This window comes from Meleagris gallopavo, chromosome 2 (genome assembly GCF_905368555.1).
Source record: "Meleagris gallopavo chromosome 2, MGAL_WU_HG_1.1, whole genome shotgun sequence".
Classification (NCBI taxonomy): Eukaryota; Metazoa; Chordata; class Aves; order Galliformes; family Phasianidae; genus Meleagris; species Meleagris gallopavo.
In genome coordinates, this window is record NC_139405.1 from 24,750,607 (window position 1) to 24,767,337 (window position 16,731).

The 16,731-nt window shown below is 37.1% G+C and overlaps 1 long non-coding RNA gene across 1 annotated transcript in view; it reads left to right on the plus strand.

Annotated features, from left to right (window-relative positions):
• LOC104909592 (uncharacterized) overlaps positions 1 to 16,731 on the plus strand; it is a 65,843-nt gene that overhangs the window by 21,991 nt on the left and 27,121 nt on the right. The window contains exons 2-3 of the long non-coding RNA XR_014881998.1: positions 6,552 to 6,676; positions 12,169 to 12,258. This is a non-coding gene — a long non-coding RNA (uncharacterized LOC104909592). The remainder of the gene's footprint in view (positions 1 to 6,551; positions 6,677 to 12,168; positions 12,259 to 16,731) is intronic.

Consider the following 16,731-nt stretch of genomic DNA (forward strand, 5'->3'; position numbering starts at 1 on the left):
TTTTCATAGTGGGTGATTAAGTCATTTCATGTCATTTTGATTAAAACAAGAATTTTACTTATAGGCATTTCTTGATTTGACGACTGAATGAAAAATCTGTAATTTTAGTACCCCCAAGGCAAAGTGGAACACTTAGCTTGTGTGCATGTCAGGATCTAGCTTGGCACATTACTGAGTTTAAAGGCCACAATGAATTGAGCTAAGGATGCAATGCCCACATGAGATGAGTTTCAGGCAGGTTACTTCAACTAGCTCTAACTTGGTCCCAAAGGCTGAATGTCCATTTACGAGGTGAGGTCTTGGAGCTCAGGCTCTGGTCTCTTTATATGGCCATTGATGATTTCTTGCAATACATTCTGTGTAATGGTATTATGAAATCTTATTCAAAATCTGGTTTGTTTATGCCTGAAAAACACATAGCATCTTTTGTAGGTATAGTCCTTCGATGTTCTTGGAAATGTTGTATTTGATACCATCAACACAGTGCACAAATAGCTGGCTTTCTCTGTACTTCACTTTGTCACTCAGCTGAAAAATGCATCTTACTTAGCTACTGGGAATAGAAGTTTTCATGGAATACTTGTCTCACCAAGGTATTTTTAACTGTTCTTTGCCTCACTTTTATGCGAAAATACGGGTGTCTCTGTGGTATTAGTGCTTTACCCATTTCTATGCAGTACTCATGCTGCATCGTTGCTGTCTGAGTCCTGGCCTCTTCTCTGCTTTCATAAGCCTTCTCAACTCAGCTGAGGTTATCAGGATATGAGTTCCTGAGTGTGAGAGTATTGGCTTGGGTATCCCTTCTTTAGTAGAATCAGGATATAGAGCACAGCTTTTTGTACAAGGCTGAGATTCCAGTGCTGACAAATGCAGGCTTTGAAAAGAGAGCAAAGCTATTTTTTGTACTCTAGTAGGGCTCAATGCCAATGCTCACTCTAATATTTTAAAGTAATTAGTCATCAGTTCTTTCTAAATTTCTATCTTTCTGTCACTGGAATAGAAATAATTTTAGTGGCAATATTGATGATTTATGTCAACCAGAGTGAAAACGAAATCAAATCAGTCAAATCTTAGGAAGTGAAAAAGAACTTTGTTGTAGCATCCATGTTAATAACAAATCTATTGATTGTAGTAGTTCAGTGTTCTAATTTTTAAAAGCACTGAAATGTTTCCGATGGTTAGAAACTCGGGATTGGTAGCCTGGTGCAGCTGACACAAAGTCAGAAACCTACTAAACGGAATGCAGCATTGGAAAGTACAAAAGTCAACATGTCAACTTAAATCAGCTTTGTCAGAATGAAACAGATGAGTCCATTTGTTGGTAGATCAGACTAACATAAGTCAAGGCAGTATAGAGATTACACATTATAGGAATTTGTGACTGGTAAAATTCCATAGTGTGATCAGAGATAGTAATCATCTGGCCGTGGGAATAAAAAGTCAAAGTGAAGCTTAAATGCTGAATTCAAAAATCAGTCCTGTTAATGTCTAACACACTGGGGTCAAAAATTTGTAAGAGTCCAGCTGTGAAAATAAGATGGGAGCTGTATTAGTTTTCTCCATTCTGTTTCTCACATTTAAGTGTTGTCAGTTGATGAGAGTTTGTCCCTTGAGAATTGTCACGGGGCAGTTTAGTCCATGTAAAGTGAAAATTTTGCATCACGTAGAGGATCTTGTGAAATCCTGTAAGGCAGGAGGACTACATGCTGGGATTCATAATGGCAAGGAAGGAACAGTAGAAACAGTAATCTGCCACATGCCCTTATCTAAAAGTGCTTCTTGAAAAAAGAAGGCAGCGTGTTTGCACTGTGGAAGCTATCAGAATCTGTCACATATTTTAACAGTGTTTAGCAACGGATAAAAACTGGTAACTTTAGACTAATGTTGAATGAACATAAATCCCAATGGGCCAATTTTTTTCTTGCGTTTCACTTCTATTTCTGTTTCTAGTATTGTATAAAGTTCCATTCTTGGGTCAAAAGCATTGTGAACAGGCAATAAACTCCCTAGCAGAATTTATGTACTGAGAAATATTGAATTAAGAAAACGTATCACATGCAATTTCTTTAAGACATTTGCTGCATAATGTCTATGCAAACTTTTTACAAGGCTTTTTGTAATCTGTCAGTTATTTGCCCTTTGTTTGCAAATTATAGACTCACATTCATAACTCCAAAGAATTCTAAATTAATGTCAGTTTTTAGTAGTTAGTTTTTACTGTAAACACAAGATAAAGAATCTAAGTTAAGCAAAGAGCAAACTTTTAAAGAAATCAATGCACTTCTGCTTCTTTTTAATGATTATTTACAGTCCTTGGCAAATCTTTTAGCTTCTGTTATCCAAATTCAGACCAATCTAAAAAGATGTTTACTCTGTTTTACCTCCACTCTCCCAGCTTTCTAAAGAGTAGGATGCTAATGAATCAACCACATCTGTCTATAAGGGATCTATTATGCTCTCGCAGACTACATTACACAAAATTATTGATTTAAATTATACAAAGGATGTATTTGATAGGTACGATTAGCCTCATCTCATAGTTTGGGTACAGAGTGATGTAAAAAGTGAGGGCAAATGATGGCACCCTTTTGTTGCGATGTCCTAAATGTAATCAAATGAAGTTATGAGAATGTTGCCTCAGGCTGTTGTGCCTAAGAGCATAACCTATAACCTACGAGCCCACTTGTTTCCACAGCTCTGTGACTAGCAACTTGTGAGTAAGCAAAGCTAAGGAAGTTGGATGTCACGATCTGAAACAGTAATTTGTTCAAGATAACAATGAAAGCTGAAGCAAAGTCAATATAAAAATATTCGGGTATTCCAATTCTCAGTTTCCAGCGCTGGTTAGAAGATCACGTTGTCTGCTGCCTAATAATTGTAATCAAAACAACATTTCAGCAACAAAAATAAAGTTCTAATATCTATTCATCCTTTGAAAATATATAATGAGAGTCGTATTTATTACTAGCATCAGGTCACGGCATCAGAAACACAGGTTCTATTATTCTTATTTTGTTAGGTGTATTTTACTGAATACTCCTGTTACTCCTGTGTAGAAAACAGTACTAGACCACGTGCATAAAGGTGGTATATGCTTTCTGAATTGTTGACAGCGGTTTTAACTTTTAAATAAATGACTAGTGGGCCAACTGACTTATCTACTATATTAATGGAAGCAGTGAGCTGCGCAGGTTTCCTCAGCAAGATATGAGGTGCTTGACTTACAGTACCTACTTGAAAAAAAAAAAAAAAATCTTGCATGACAGTGAGTAAAGCATTAGTGTTGATGAAGGGGAGAAGTCACAGCCGAGATCAGGGAAAGTAGAACTTAATATTCAGGATGGCATTAAAGAGAATGAGTAGCATAGAAACTGAGGGCACATTATGCCACTCATTCCTTAATTTCTTCTCTTGTGATGGTTTTACTGACTATGCATTGTCATGGGATAGTGCCGTAACCTAATAAAACGTGCAGCTGATTAAAAAGCTGCTAATAATAAAAAGATCTACAATTAAACTAATAACTAAAGTAATTTACTTCCACTAAGAAGAGTCTCGATGTAGTTTAAAAATCAGTTCTGTGGAAATTTTTTTTGTGTGTGAAATAAATTTAGCCCACTCAGAAATGGAACAGAAAGCTTTTAGTAATTCAGAGTAACAGAATGCCAGTTAATGACATAAAATGAAAACCAAACTATACTACTGCAATAAGAGAATGTGCAGTAAATGCAATGGAATACCAGTGTCTTAAGATGCAGGCATTCATTGCTAGGGAAACTGGAAGATGAATCTGAAGAGTGTGTGGCATTAAAATATACAGAGGATCTAGAACAGAAGGAGGGGTGGTACTGGGTCACAGCCAGGAGCTCTCGGTGAGAATTATCAATGTATCTGCAGGAAGATCTGTGAAGAAGTAATGAAAGCAATCACAGAATTGAAGGGTCATTAAAAAATGAAACAGTAATAGTTGCTGTTTTAGACTGAGTGTACTCAAGCCAGATACCGCACAAGAAGTCTACCAACTCTGAAATTATCTTGAAACTTTTTATTGTAACTTGCTAACTTCAGCTACTGATTAAGTCCTGCTGGATACTAATGAAACTGAAAAATATGGCATGGGGAGAAAAGTACTCTTTCTTTCCTGCAATCATCTGAGTTTTCTTGGAAATTTCCCAAGTAAAAACTGACCTGATCTGACCCTATTCAGTTTGTGAGATCTGATGAGATCACAGCCTGAGGTTGTGGCACTGAACTAAGAAAAGTGATAACAAAACAAGAATGGCATGATTGACAGGGTAGTAGGCTGAATACAATAAACCTATGGAGAACTGTGTGTCTGTATTCCACTCCTTAATATCCTCTTCGTAGATAAGAAAAATAAGCCTTACCTTGGAGCTAAAATAGTAATGGGATGAGGGCTGCCTGCATTGCTTGATGACCATAAACAATACAAATATACAAAGATGGATTACTGGAATGGAAAGTGGGTACTCATGAGAGGTTACCTTGAGGCAGGACTGCAGCAAGAGCCATCCTGTGCCCTTGTGCTGTCTCCAGTTATCTCTTTTTGGTGGCCCTGTGTTTCTCAGTAAGCTGCAATATGACCCTGTGTAGTCTGGCTTTAGTGCTTTTCACTATTGGGTTCACTGGGGCTATATAAGATTATTTTGTTTTCAGAAAAACTAAAAAGATATGTGAACAAGTCACTGAAAGCCTTTACAGATAAAAGAAGTAGTCTGCAGAAAGCTGTCTAAAGAGGTTTCTTTTGTAGAGAACCAAAAGCAAGCAGCTAGATATGATAATAGAAAAAATGGCAATACAAGACTTATGTAAGGAAGCTTAGTTTTCTTTTTTGTCCATGTTTTTCACTAATCTTGACAGTTACTGAGACACATTCCATTAAGGTTGTGATGTAATTATATGGAACTCATTTGAGAGAGCTGTAATTACAGATTTTTCTCTTTGCATTGAGTTCAGTAAAATTTGAAAGTAACTTCAGAAATTAGGCATAGTTTTGATATTATTTTGTAGTGTGATGAATAGGGAGAAATTCCATTAATGTTAATGGAACTGCTCTAAATTGTTAGCAAATACTTGTAAGTTTCCAGTGCTAAGAGCCTCTATAAGTTAGCTCTTTGGAAAACTAGCTATTTTGTAAACAACTCTCACTTCTATAGGTTATTTTATAAGTTATATAAGTTTCTCTGAAAGTAATGTCTCCTATTTATTTCCATGGAAACTGCAACAGATACAAAGAACACTATAACACTATTTGATAGAGCAAATTCCCAGTAACTAAACTGTATTTCTCAACACACTCACCACTGTTAGCGATGCATTTTCACAAGGGATGAACGAGAGCCCGCATTACATGCTTGTAAAAAGTACCCAGTTGTTTTTGTAACCACTGCTGAAACACATCACTCACTGCCTCACTGCACTCACATCCACTTTTTGGTCTCCTTAAGTGTTCTGCATGCATCAGTGATGTCAGTGGGTGCCATTTTTTTCCACCTAGAGGAATTCAGTGATGCACCTTTGCTCCATGCACACTTCCATATCAGACACCATTGTGTCATGCTGCCCTTCTGCTGGAATCTGTCACAGGGCAACAATATGGAATGGGATGTTGGTGGGAAGGTTCAACCTCTACTGTACCACCAACATCCACCTCTGACCTCAGACGTCTGGCGAAATACTTTTAGATGGTGTTACTTTCAGAGCAGCCCATGTATATGAAAGTTGAAGATCCATATAGGTGACATCCTTGCTTGGAACAAGTTTGTAGCAGAGCTGGGACAGATCAGAAGCCTCTGAAGATTTTTTTCTCCTGTACTTCAGTTGAAGATGGGAATTCAAATACACTTCCTAAGAATTTACATTAGAATCTTCCTATTTTAGAGAGTTAGAGCAGTTTTTGATTTTTGGATGTGAAGTCCATTCTCTGTTGAAACAGAAAAGGGTATTTCTGAGGGAGCACAAAGTTCCATACAGGGGAGAATAATTGTAATAAAATTTTAAATTAAATGAAGTTGCTGATTAAATAGGTTTTAGACTAGTTCTAGTGAGGATATCCCTGTTATTCTGTCTCCACTAAATTTGATATAAAGGCCACAAATGTTTGGTTTATTATTTTTGGTGCAACCCTGAATAAGGGGTTTTTCTTTCTTATTAAAAATATGAAATGATTGTCTTCTGTGCTTTCAGAGAACATGAATTAATTTGGAAAGCAAAAGACCGGTTTTCTGGTGACTCCAAATTAGTTTTATTTTCTTGTGAGGAGTACTGTGAATGTTAGGTGATACATTCTACATGAAACTGAGATGGAATAAGACTAAAATTATTTTAGTACAGTTACCTCAATTGTTGCAAAATACTATCTGCAGTCAAATTTGTAGGCATAGTTTTGCAAGTACTGAGAAGTCACTTGCTCCCTGGGAATAAAATCACTACTGCAGGGACATCTAAAATCTGGAATACAAATCATTTTATAAAGGGAAAGTGGTCCAATCTCAAGTCTTTGTTACTAAATTCATGACTACACTTTTCAGGCATCTGATGCTACTTCTTGGGAAAGATGATATTGGACAAATCCATGATTAGAGCCTTTGTAATGTAAACCATCCCTACTGCGTTGGAATTGATTACACACATTTGGTGAAAGATGATTTGAATGGTAAGTCACTTAGTCATATTCTCGTTTTCACACATCATTCAGCTTCCTACTGGCCTTCTGCTCATTCTTTTCTCTGTTTTCGCAGCAGTATGCACAGCATGTTCCCACCATTGTTCAGCATATAGTTTAAGATGATATTAAGATAGAAAGATCAGTGTAAATGTGCAGAAAATGTTCCCACTGAAATGTCTAGGCTTCTCAAACGCACAAATGGCTAAAACAGCATTTAAACAACCCCAAGGAAAACAGGGAAATCTACAGAATTTAATGGAGAGATGAACTAATTGCTGCAAATAATTATGAAATCCAGTCCTACAAGTCACTGGGCGTGCTTAGTTTGCCAGAGTAGTTTGAGGGAACTGAGAATACTCAGCAGCTGCATCTCTTGTATTTAACCATATGGACAAATAAACTCTGCTTTCTACTACGTAAATGCCTGAAGCTGAAAATAAGAGTATTGAGCCAAAATTGAGCCTGGGCCTCAATTCTAAATCTGTGTCAAATTTATCTTTTTATAATCACCAGTCTAAGTTTCCTCATATGAACATGGTGAACTATGAGATTCTAAATTCCTCAGATTCTAAAATTTTTTGATTGTCCTTCTGCAAAGAGCAGTATTGTAGGAAGACTCAAATCCAGTTATTACAAGCTCCACAGTTTTCTTTTTCTTTCTAAACTCTTGCATAGAATTACAACCAGCCTCTCATCCTGACATTTAAGTCACTTAGACGTCAAAAATTAAGATTGCTTGTTTTCATCAAAATAATATTGACTGAGCTGCATGACAATATTTCCTTACCCTATAGTTACCCAGAGACATGATTTTAGCAGCACTGAGGCTTTTTCGTTACAACAGGCCTGTGTGCTGACAGCTGAGAAAAACGTCTCTAACTACATCAAAATCTTGATTAGAAATATTTATCCAGAGGCTGAAAGTGCAGAGTGGTGCTCCAGAAGCCTTCTCAGCTGTTCCTCAATACATATGAGTTATATCAGCATAGCATGATGCAGTTCTGAGTCAAGAAATGTGGGCTGCTGAAATGACTGAAGAACTGGCAGTACAGCTACACTAGCATTGTGCTCTTCTCAGACTTATAAAGCCTTTGGTTCTTGTAGAATACGTTTGGCCAGTTGAGCTCCCTGTCCAAGCTTAAAATGCGGGTACAAAATTACAAGGTGGGAGGATGCAGCAAGACAGCGTGGAAGGTACACAGAAGTACTGTCTGAGAACACACTGGGATAATTGATATGAAACTATACTCTCAGCCTGTTCCTTGTAGCTGAAAACCTCCTTTCCAAAAACTTTATATAGAGCTGACAGGCCCTTACTTCTATTCATGCTCTCACTGCATCTCTGCTTAGATTTCTGTTGAATTAAGAGTATGAGTAGTACGGCCCCAACAGGTGGGAGCATTGCAAGAATCTCCAAAACTTGTCAGAGAAGTGGTATCTTTAGAAACCTGGACAGTTGGACTGGAAGATCTTAGAGGTCTTTGCCAACCCGATTCTATGATTCTATGAAATTGTATTTCAGTAGGAGCAAAAAGTGCTAAGGTCTCCCAGGCTGGGTATCAGAGCTCTGTGGACCTAAGTAAGAGAGATATCTGGTTTCTCTTCTCTTACAACACAGGGCAGAATCTATCCAGTTATCCCAATTTTGTTCTGTATATCAAGTGATAATCACATAAGAGGAGAGGGAGAATTGTAAATGCTGTGCTTTGTATGTGATGCCCATCAAAGCCGTGATATTCACAGTAAGTGGGGCTCTATAGTTACTGTCTCTCATGGGCATATTAAAAAAGATCTGAACAATCACTCTGCATCCAGTGAAGCCACCTTTTAGTAATGTATTCCAGTCTTGGAAAGATTTAATGCGCTTGCTGTGTGGACTGGAGGGGGCACAACAGAATTTCTTCCCTGCCTCTGCTTCAGGCAGTGTTCCCTAGCATTCCTTCTTTCTGGTAAATAAATCTATGCATAAATAAGACACTAAAAATCTTCACTTTTTGATAAATTTTTTAGTGAATATTCCTGTTTGTGCAGGGCTCTCTTTGGTTTCCCTGAAGCCAGATCTGGCCCATATACAGTGAAAATGAGGCAGTCTGCTCAACATGCAAGACTCTTTATGTTCTAGCAGTAAGAATCAAGCAAAAAGAAAAGGACTTTTTCTTCCTTTGTCTTCTAGCAATGTTAGCTTAGACAGCCACCAGCACATGAACATTTACATAAGGAGGGAACTGCAAAGCTGCTGCCAACTGCCCATAGTGCCTGCCAAAAACAGATGTTAGATGTTACTGCTAGAGTAATGTCTTCTTCAGCCTGACATGTGAATGCTGCAATTTTTATTTGAAAGGAAGAAGAAAAATATGGCTGAATTAATGAAATGAAGCACACAACATATGGTCTGAAAAAATTAGAATGAAAGGGAAAGTGCTGGTTGTCCAATTGCCTAAGACTGCTAAAACTTAGCTGGGTGAATTTCTAGCAGAGAGCAGCCCTGGACTGTTGAGTAGCTGAATCTCATCACTTAGTAGGTCTGCTTAACTTTTACAATTTTGCTCCCATACCTTCAAAGTAATTTTTAAATAGTTTCCTAAAGGCAATGATTAAAACTGCAAAACTCTGTATTGGCCAAGAGGATGATAAAACCAGCATTCTCTGTTAGCAAAAATCTACACGTGCTAAGCACCAGACAATATTATCACAAGAACTGTGAATTGTGCTTGGATTTTTCTGTCATTTTGGATGAATTCTACAGAGTATAGAAACACAACTGAGGTAAATCTTTTGTGTTTTATTCATCAAGCATTTCATTCATATATTTTATGGAAAAAGAAGGAACATATCTGCAAAGGTGAACTATAGTACAACTTCTTACTTTGTTTACCTGTCTTTCTTTGAGCAGAAAACAGCCTCTATAGAACTCAAAGACTGACTTACATTGAAGTCAGCATTTTATAGTCAGCCAATATGAAATTGTGTATGGATATTTGTTCTGTGGGGTCAGCAGAAACAATGAATCTTCCTTTCTTGCATTTGTGTTTTGAGGCTGAGCATTTACAGGGACTCAGTGATACCTAGAAATAGCTAGTTCATTCTTCAGCTCTTTTGATTACACTGTTTTGCTTGCTAGCCATGAGTTTCTTGAGTTTAACATTTCCGAATCCTCTCTTCCTTGCCTAAATGCTGTCAGAAGTATTTAAAAATACAAGGGGAAATACAGATAACCATACAGGCACAAATACTTCATAATTGCATCAGCATTGTTTCTTCACAAATCGTGGCTAAAGTGGGGTCAAATCCTCAGCTTTCATAAGCTGTGATTTCATCGCAGGCTCTGCAGTGAAAGCAATTTGCACCTACTAGGTATCCATCCCAGATGACTACAATACCAGGCAGAGCCTATCCCTCTCCCACTGCAGGAGCAGCTTACACAAACCACCTTGCAGTTTTTAGAATTTTGACTTGAAGCTGTTGTGGGAAAAAGGCAGCTGCGTAATTGCACAGCTGCCTGCCTTGCATGGGCTCATGAACAAAGTGTCACCTTCTGCTTTTGAAGATGAGATGGGACAAGAAAGTGAGTGCCTTGTATCCTTTCTACCCTCTTTTCTTCTCCTTGGCTAGGAAAGAGGGTTGTCAGGCTCTTCCCAGGCAGATTTGAATAAGATAGTTTCTGCAGACAGGTCACTGCTGACAGGAGGAGAAGCCCTAGTCCCTTTCTTATCACATCTACTATGCCTGTGGCAAGGTCTGGTGCTCCTTTGCTCCTATAGGGAACTAATTTACTTGATTGACATGGCATTCATGTATGTGCATTGTTACTTTCTGTGAATTTGATGAACTAATTCAGCCTAGAGGGGAGTCAACACATAGCAGGACTTCCTTCAGAGAAGAGGAAGAGGGGATAGGCTCATACAAATGCTGGTGTATTGGGTTGGCTTAGCCACCTTACTTAAATATACTAGTTGTAGGGGAATTATTAGGGGTCTGAACTGGTGATTGAGCTCCTGGTGAAGGGGGTGGCTTGCCCAGGGAGCACAGGTGCAAGCAATTCACCTGTGCTTCCCATGTGACCAGAAGTTACAGGGACTACCCCTCCCTGGGCTCATTTAAGGGCTAGCTTCCAAAGGGAGATTGTTTCCTGGTTGATGACTGTTTTTTGACAAGGAGTGATCTAGAGCCATGGGCTTTCTTAGTCAGAAAGGTAAGATAAATTTTTCCTATGTCTATGATTGTTTTTTTTTCTAATGATGCTTTGCTTGGTATTGCGTAGAACTTATCAGAAGCAGTTTTTTTCTGTTTCCAAGGATGAATGCTAACAGATTGTGTTGAGATGTTATCACTGCAGGAGAGTGGCACAGTAGCTGCACTTTGCAATATGCTTTCAAGAACTCTTCAATAATCTTGGCTTTTGCTCATCCTGATTCTTTAAGGATTTTTCATCTCTTCCTTCTTTCAAGCTACTATCACTTTCTCCTATGACTTGCAGCGGACCTGGAGAAAGAAACAAGAAGTAAATGTATACTAATGTAATTATAGAAGTTCAGCAGCAACAGAGCAGTGATGCAGAACTTTTGTTTTGTTTAAACATAGTGTGTTTAGCTGTTAGTCTTTTTCCTCTGCATCTTCCTATTTAAAGAAGTAATTACTGTTGAATTATATGAGAATTAAATATCTGTAGAGAATGACTTGGCCTCATTAATTATGGGTCTCACATAAGAAAAAGAATAGGCCTAATGCGTCGTCAGACCATTTTAGCTAGTAAATCTGGGACTCATTGGTATCAAATATCAATAATAGCTTTTGTTAAATTCAGATTGGTGATCTCTGACCAGCAAAATTATAGGAGAAATTTGTGTCTATGTCATATATATATATATATATATATTAAAAAAATATTTCTATAGACTACTAAGATGTTAGGCAAGGTCAGCCTTATTTTCTTAGGCTGTCATGCAAAGGGTTAAAGCTGATACTTATTGAATTATTGTTTGCAACCAGTCAAGAATGAGTAAGGCTTTAATATATGTGGAGTCAGAAATAGCCAATGTTAAAAAGCAATCACTAAACAAATACAATATTTCAAGGAGACAGTTACAACATCATATCTAATTAAGTCTTCACTTAAATGTATGTAATTTTGTTGTTCAGGTTCATGTATTGCCTTGTAAAACCTTTCTTGCAGTGGATTATGGTACACAGCTTTATGTTGCCATTTGGTAAAGTATGTTGTGGAACTTTTGTGGATTAAGTCAGATGTAAATGAAGTCCTAAGAAGTTTTCTGGGTTATTCAAGAGCCATGTACAGCACTGAGAAAAATTAGGTACTTATCACATTGGACAGATATTTGAAGTACAAAGTATTTTCTCATTACTGTGCTTTCTCTCTTTATTGTTGCACTATTCAGCACCTTCCCTGAATGACTGCAAAATAGATTGATGTAGTGAGTTTGCTGGAAGTTTTCTAAGGGAAGTTTTCTTCTTGGCTGCAGGGGGACTTTATCCTGATATACTAACAAAATACAGAAAACCACCACATATGGATTTCCTGGACACTAGACAGGAATGACTGACTGTAGCATGTGAGTACAATGAATGGACAACCTGAATTTTGTTTATTTCTGTGAGGAAGTACATCCTAGGAGTTAAAGTAGAAGCTGAAGAAAGACTTTTTTTTTTAAGTTTAAAAATTATGAATTATTAATTAGCATTTAGCCATTACGTTTCTTTGTTATCAAAAGACTTTAGAGTTAGTAAAAGAAAACATGAAGATACCTCATGGTACCTAACTATAGTAACTAACCATGCATGCGCTGAATGTATAATGCAAGAACATCATGTCAACAATATGAAAAAGCAGTATGTACATACTACCAAGTTCAACAGATGTTGGTAATACATTGGCATATTCATCCAGTTAAAATCAAAAACAAATAGCAAGAGAAGCAAAAAAAAAGAGAGCTCCTTATAACCAGGAAGGCTTTGTGTTTTATGATTTAAAAAAAAAAAAATGATTTCACTTACTAACTTGGCTGGAGATGTTAAGAGCTGAAGTTAAATTAAACTACCAAATCACAAACCAGTGATCTGGAAACAGAATAGAAAGGAAATTAAGACCAAAGAAGTAGTTCTTCATTATCAACTTATTATGGGTCTCATGGGATAACATAATGGGAAAAGCTGTGAAGGATATAAGTGAAGACTCTTCTTCACATATATTTCCTCCTTTCACATTTCATAGCAGGATGAACTAGAGTTTTTCTTTACAGGAAGGCCCATATGAAAGAGCAATGCTACACTCTAATGTTAATTGTTTGTCTGCATGCTGCGTTGATGGTGAAATAAATGAAGGTATATGATGAAAATAATTTTAGTTCTGTAGAAGAACAAGTATAATTTCATTTCCAGTGAGAACTTTATTACCTCTGTAGTTCATAATAATTTAAAACATATGTACCAAACATCACATCCTTAAGGAGTTATTAATATATAATGAATATTTTTCACTGAAGCAGTCCCTTCATCTTTCCCACCAGTTTCCTAGAGAAGAAATTCTTAAGAGAGTAAGATTTATTAGTATACTCAGAAAAATGGGGAAAATGTCTGTCAATGGAAAAAGTATGCTTTTCTAATAAGCAGTATCACATCTATTTATTTCACTTAAGTTTCAGTTTCACCCTGTTACCGTATTATCAATTTGAAAATTTAATTTCAAATACTGGAATGATTAACAATAAGACATGAAAGACTGATGACAGAGGGCAGGCCTTCACCTTCATTAGTGGCTACCAGTGATGTTTTATTTCCAAGAATCCAGCTCAGGGTGAAGAGTAGAAAGGATGTAAGACAGGAAAAGTTTTCCAAATAAAGGAAGGTACATAGTAATCCCTGGGTATAGTTAGTATACAATTTCAATTTAGTCAAAAACATTTTATACATATCCATCAAACAAATTATATTTCAGATGGATATATGCAGAAGTACTCTTCAGAACCTATTCAGGGATTGATTCAAGAAAGTTTGTAAATCACTGCTTTCTATTTTTTTTTCATAAATATTCATCATTAATATCAGACTGGATAGAACATAACTGTCATATTTGGACCGACATCTCTGTAAACTATGAGAAATGTCATAGTAAAAGCAAGACTGAGCAAAGTATCTTACTACTACAGTAAGATGCTATTTACCTTATTCAGTGACCCATTTTTTGTGAAATAACTATCACACTAGTGTATCAGGATCTCAGTCTGCAATTGCTCTAAGGCTATCTGCAATTAAATCCAAGATAATGTTTCTTCCCTTCTCTTTATTTCTTCCTTGAAAGGGAAGATGTCTTCCTTAAATTTCTGTTTCTCCTTGCTTCCGAAGACAGTTGCATGGCTTGATGGAGCTTCCTATAAAAGCAAAATGCACTTGATCCTATTAAATTCAGCAAGGAATGGCTGTGTTTGGATCCTGTAAATAGGTGACATGAGTTCATATGTTTAGTTGCAGCTACAGGGCCCAGAGGAATTGTACATGACTGTAGGATCACACAATGTGTGCATTTTCACTACTGTGACGTTGATATTTACAGAAGCATTGAAGTTCACAGCTCTCTATCCTTTCATAGATAATCAATACATCATGCATCAGCACTGGTGGTTATGCATGTCAAGCAACCAGTCATCAACATCCAAGCTATTAAAGATTGTGGGTTTTTGTTTTTGTTTTTTTTTTTTTGTTGTTGGTTGAAGAACTGTAAATCTATTCTCTCTAAAAAAAGAAAACAGTAGAAACCAAGAAACTCAATGTAGAAACCATCACTTGTTGTCATTTCTGCCTCTGGTCTGGAAATTTTTATGGAGCAAAGAGAGAGCCTTCCCCAGTATGAAAGTGAAAATAAAAAAGAAATCTGCATGGTCTCTAAACCACCCAAGCTGTCACCAGCCAACAGATCTGAAATATGAAAACCAATTTTGACTTATACTGATCGTAGTCTACCAGATGGGGCTTGACACTTCCAGACCAAGTGATAGGGAAGATAGAAATGGATAGAAAGCATAGCAGAACGGAACTGTAAGCATCCTTTTATGTGATTCTGACCATTTGCCACTTCATAAATTAATCAATCTGATTTCTGATGTGTGGTTACTATTCTGCTGGAAATTGAACTAGCACAAATGGGTCCCATTCTGCATCCCAGATGAAGATAAAGATTACAGGAGATAAACAGAATTAGGTGAGACTCTGGAATCATCTCTTTATCTTTGCTGGTTCCCTTGTGACACAGATATTTATGGTCTAAATTAGTGTTAATGTTTTGCAAGGCTTAATCCATACTGCTAAATGATTTTGTAATAAACAGCCATAAGTGCAAAATATTACAATTCTATTTCCCAGACTGTAATTTTCTGTAGCAGTAGAAAGGCATTAGAGCTTTCTTTGACTTCTGTTTTGCTAAATAAGGGCATGTTTTAATGTGTTTCTGAATCTACCGAACTGTTCTTCTGGGGTGGTTCACTGACTTATTTCCAGCTAACAAAGCATGGGTGAAAGCTCATGATCTGAAATCTGGAATTGAATGTAATGTACAGGAGCTTCCCTCAAGATGGCACTACTGAACTGCTTCACATACTTCTGAACCCTTATGTAATCTTGTTTATACAGCATCAGGGTCATTTTAAAGCTAAGATCACACGATGCAAATTTGACCAATGATTTTCACTTTCATTTTGGCAAAATGCCTTCTTTATGTCTAGGCACAGACATTTAAAGGCAATATTTTTTGTGCGGGCTCTGCCAATAGAGTCTTGTAGTCAAAGAATACTTGTTAAAAAAATAGCCAGGATTATACCTTGCAGTTTGTCTTAGTAACTATGAATCCCTCTAAAATCTGCTATGCAGATTTATGGGTGTCTGATTTACAGGCCTCTTTTCACGTTGCCTGAAACTCCAGATCTGTGCTGAATTGAACGTGCAACATATGAATTTGAAAGGATTATACAAATCACGGTCAGAACTGACAGAATTTTCCAATATCTGTGGATAGAGGGAGAGCCCCTGAATGCAGCAAGAGGCTGCAGTAGGAGGCTCTTGCTTTTGCACCATCCTACTAAAGCTACGTGAAACACTGAGTAGAAATCAGGGGTCATGTGGTATCTAGAGGTGAAAGTTTGGGAGCAATGTTCATTGTATCTCCTCTCATTTCAAGCTTTGCAAGAAATGCACCCTGAACTTCTCACGTGCTTTCTTGACCTTTGTACAAACATGCAGCTTTCTATACTGTGAGTTATTCACGAAGAAAATCTGAACTGTGATCAGTAGAGGCAGTCCTTGGAAAGCAAATGCCTTTTTCATTTTTCTTTTTATCATTTTCTGCAGTTGTCCTCCAAATAGTGCTCTCTGAGAGTGCTTGAATAATGCTGTTAAAAAAAAAATCCATTTTTTTCTATAGGTAATTCCATGTTGAATTTCTACATAATTTGGGATAATGCACTGAGGAAAACAGAAGAAACTGAGATAATCTCTTGTAATAGCAATCACCTTGTAGTCACAGAATTGTAAGAATTGCTGGAAATAATCTGGCTATTCTTTGACTGTTTTGAGAGATGTAATAAGTTATCCTCATTACAAGACTAAAGAACCTTGCTATGCAAGACTATACTACGCCTTGAGTAAGTGATTAATCATAGCAAAACCTCATCTGTGTACCCACGAAATGACTTGAACAGCATGCAGCTGTTTATCACTGTGAAAGATGGGTAGCGTTATAAAAACAGCTTCCACTTGAAATGCATTTCATAACTTTTAAGTATTTCCTCAGTGATTTAAGGGTTGTTGGATTCTACACCTATGTGTTTTTAAAGGTGATTAGGCTTTTTTCTCAAGCTGCAGCAATCTCAAGAAACGAATAGACTTGAGTGAAGCCTTCCTGCTATGTGACAACAATGCAGCTCAGTCAATGCTTAGAACAAAATATTTTCAGGCCATGTTGGACCAAAAAGTACTCCACATTTTTCTTTCATGTTTGTCAGCTGTTTTGACAAGATGTATCACCTCTCCCACAAAGC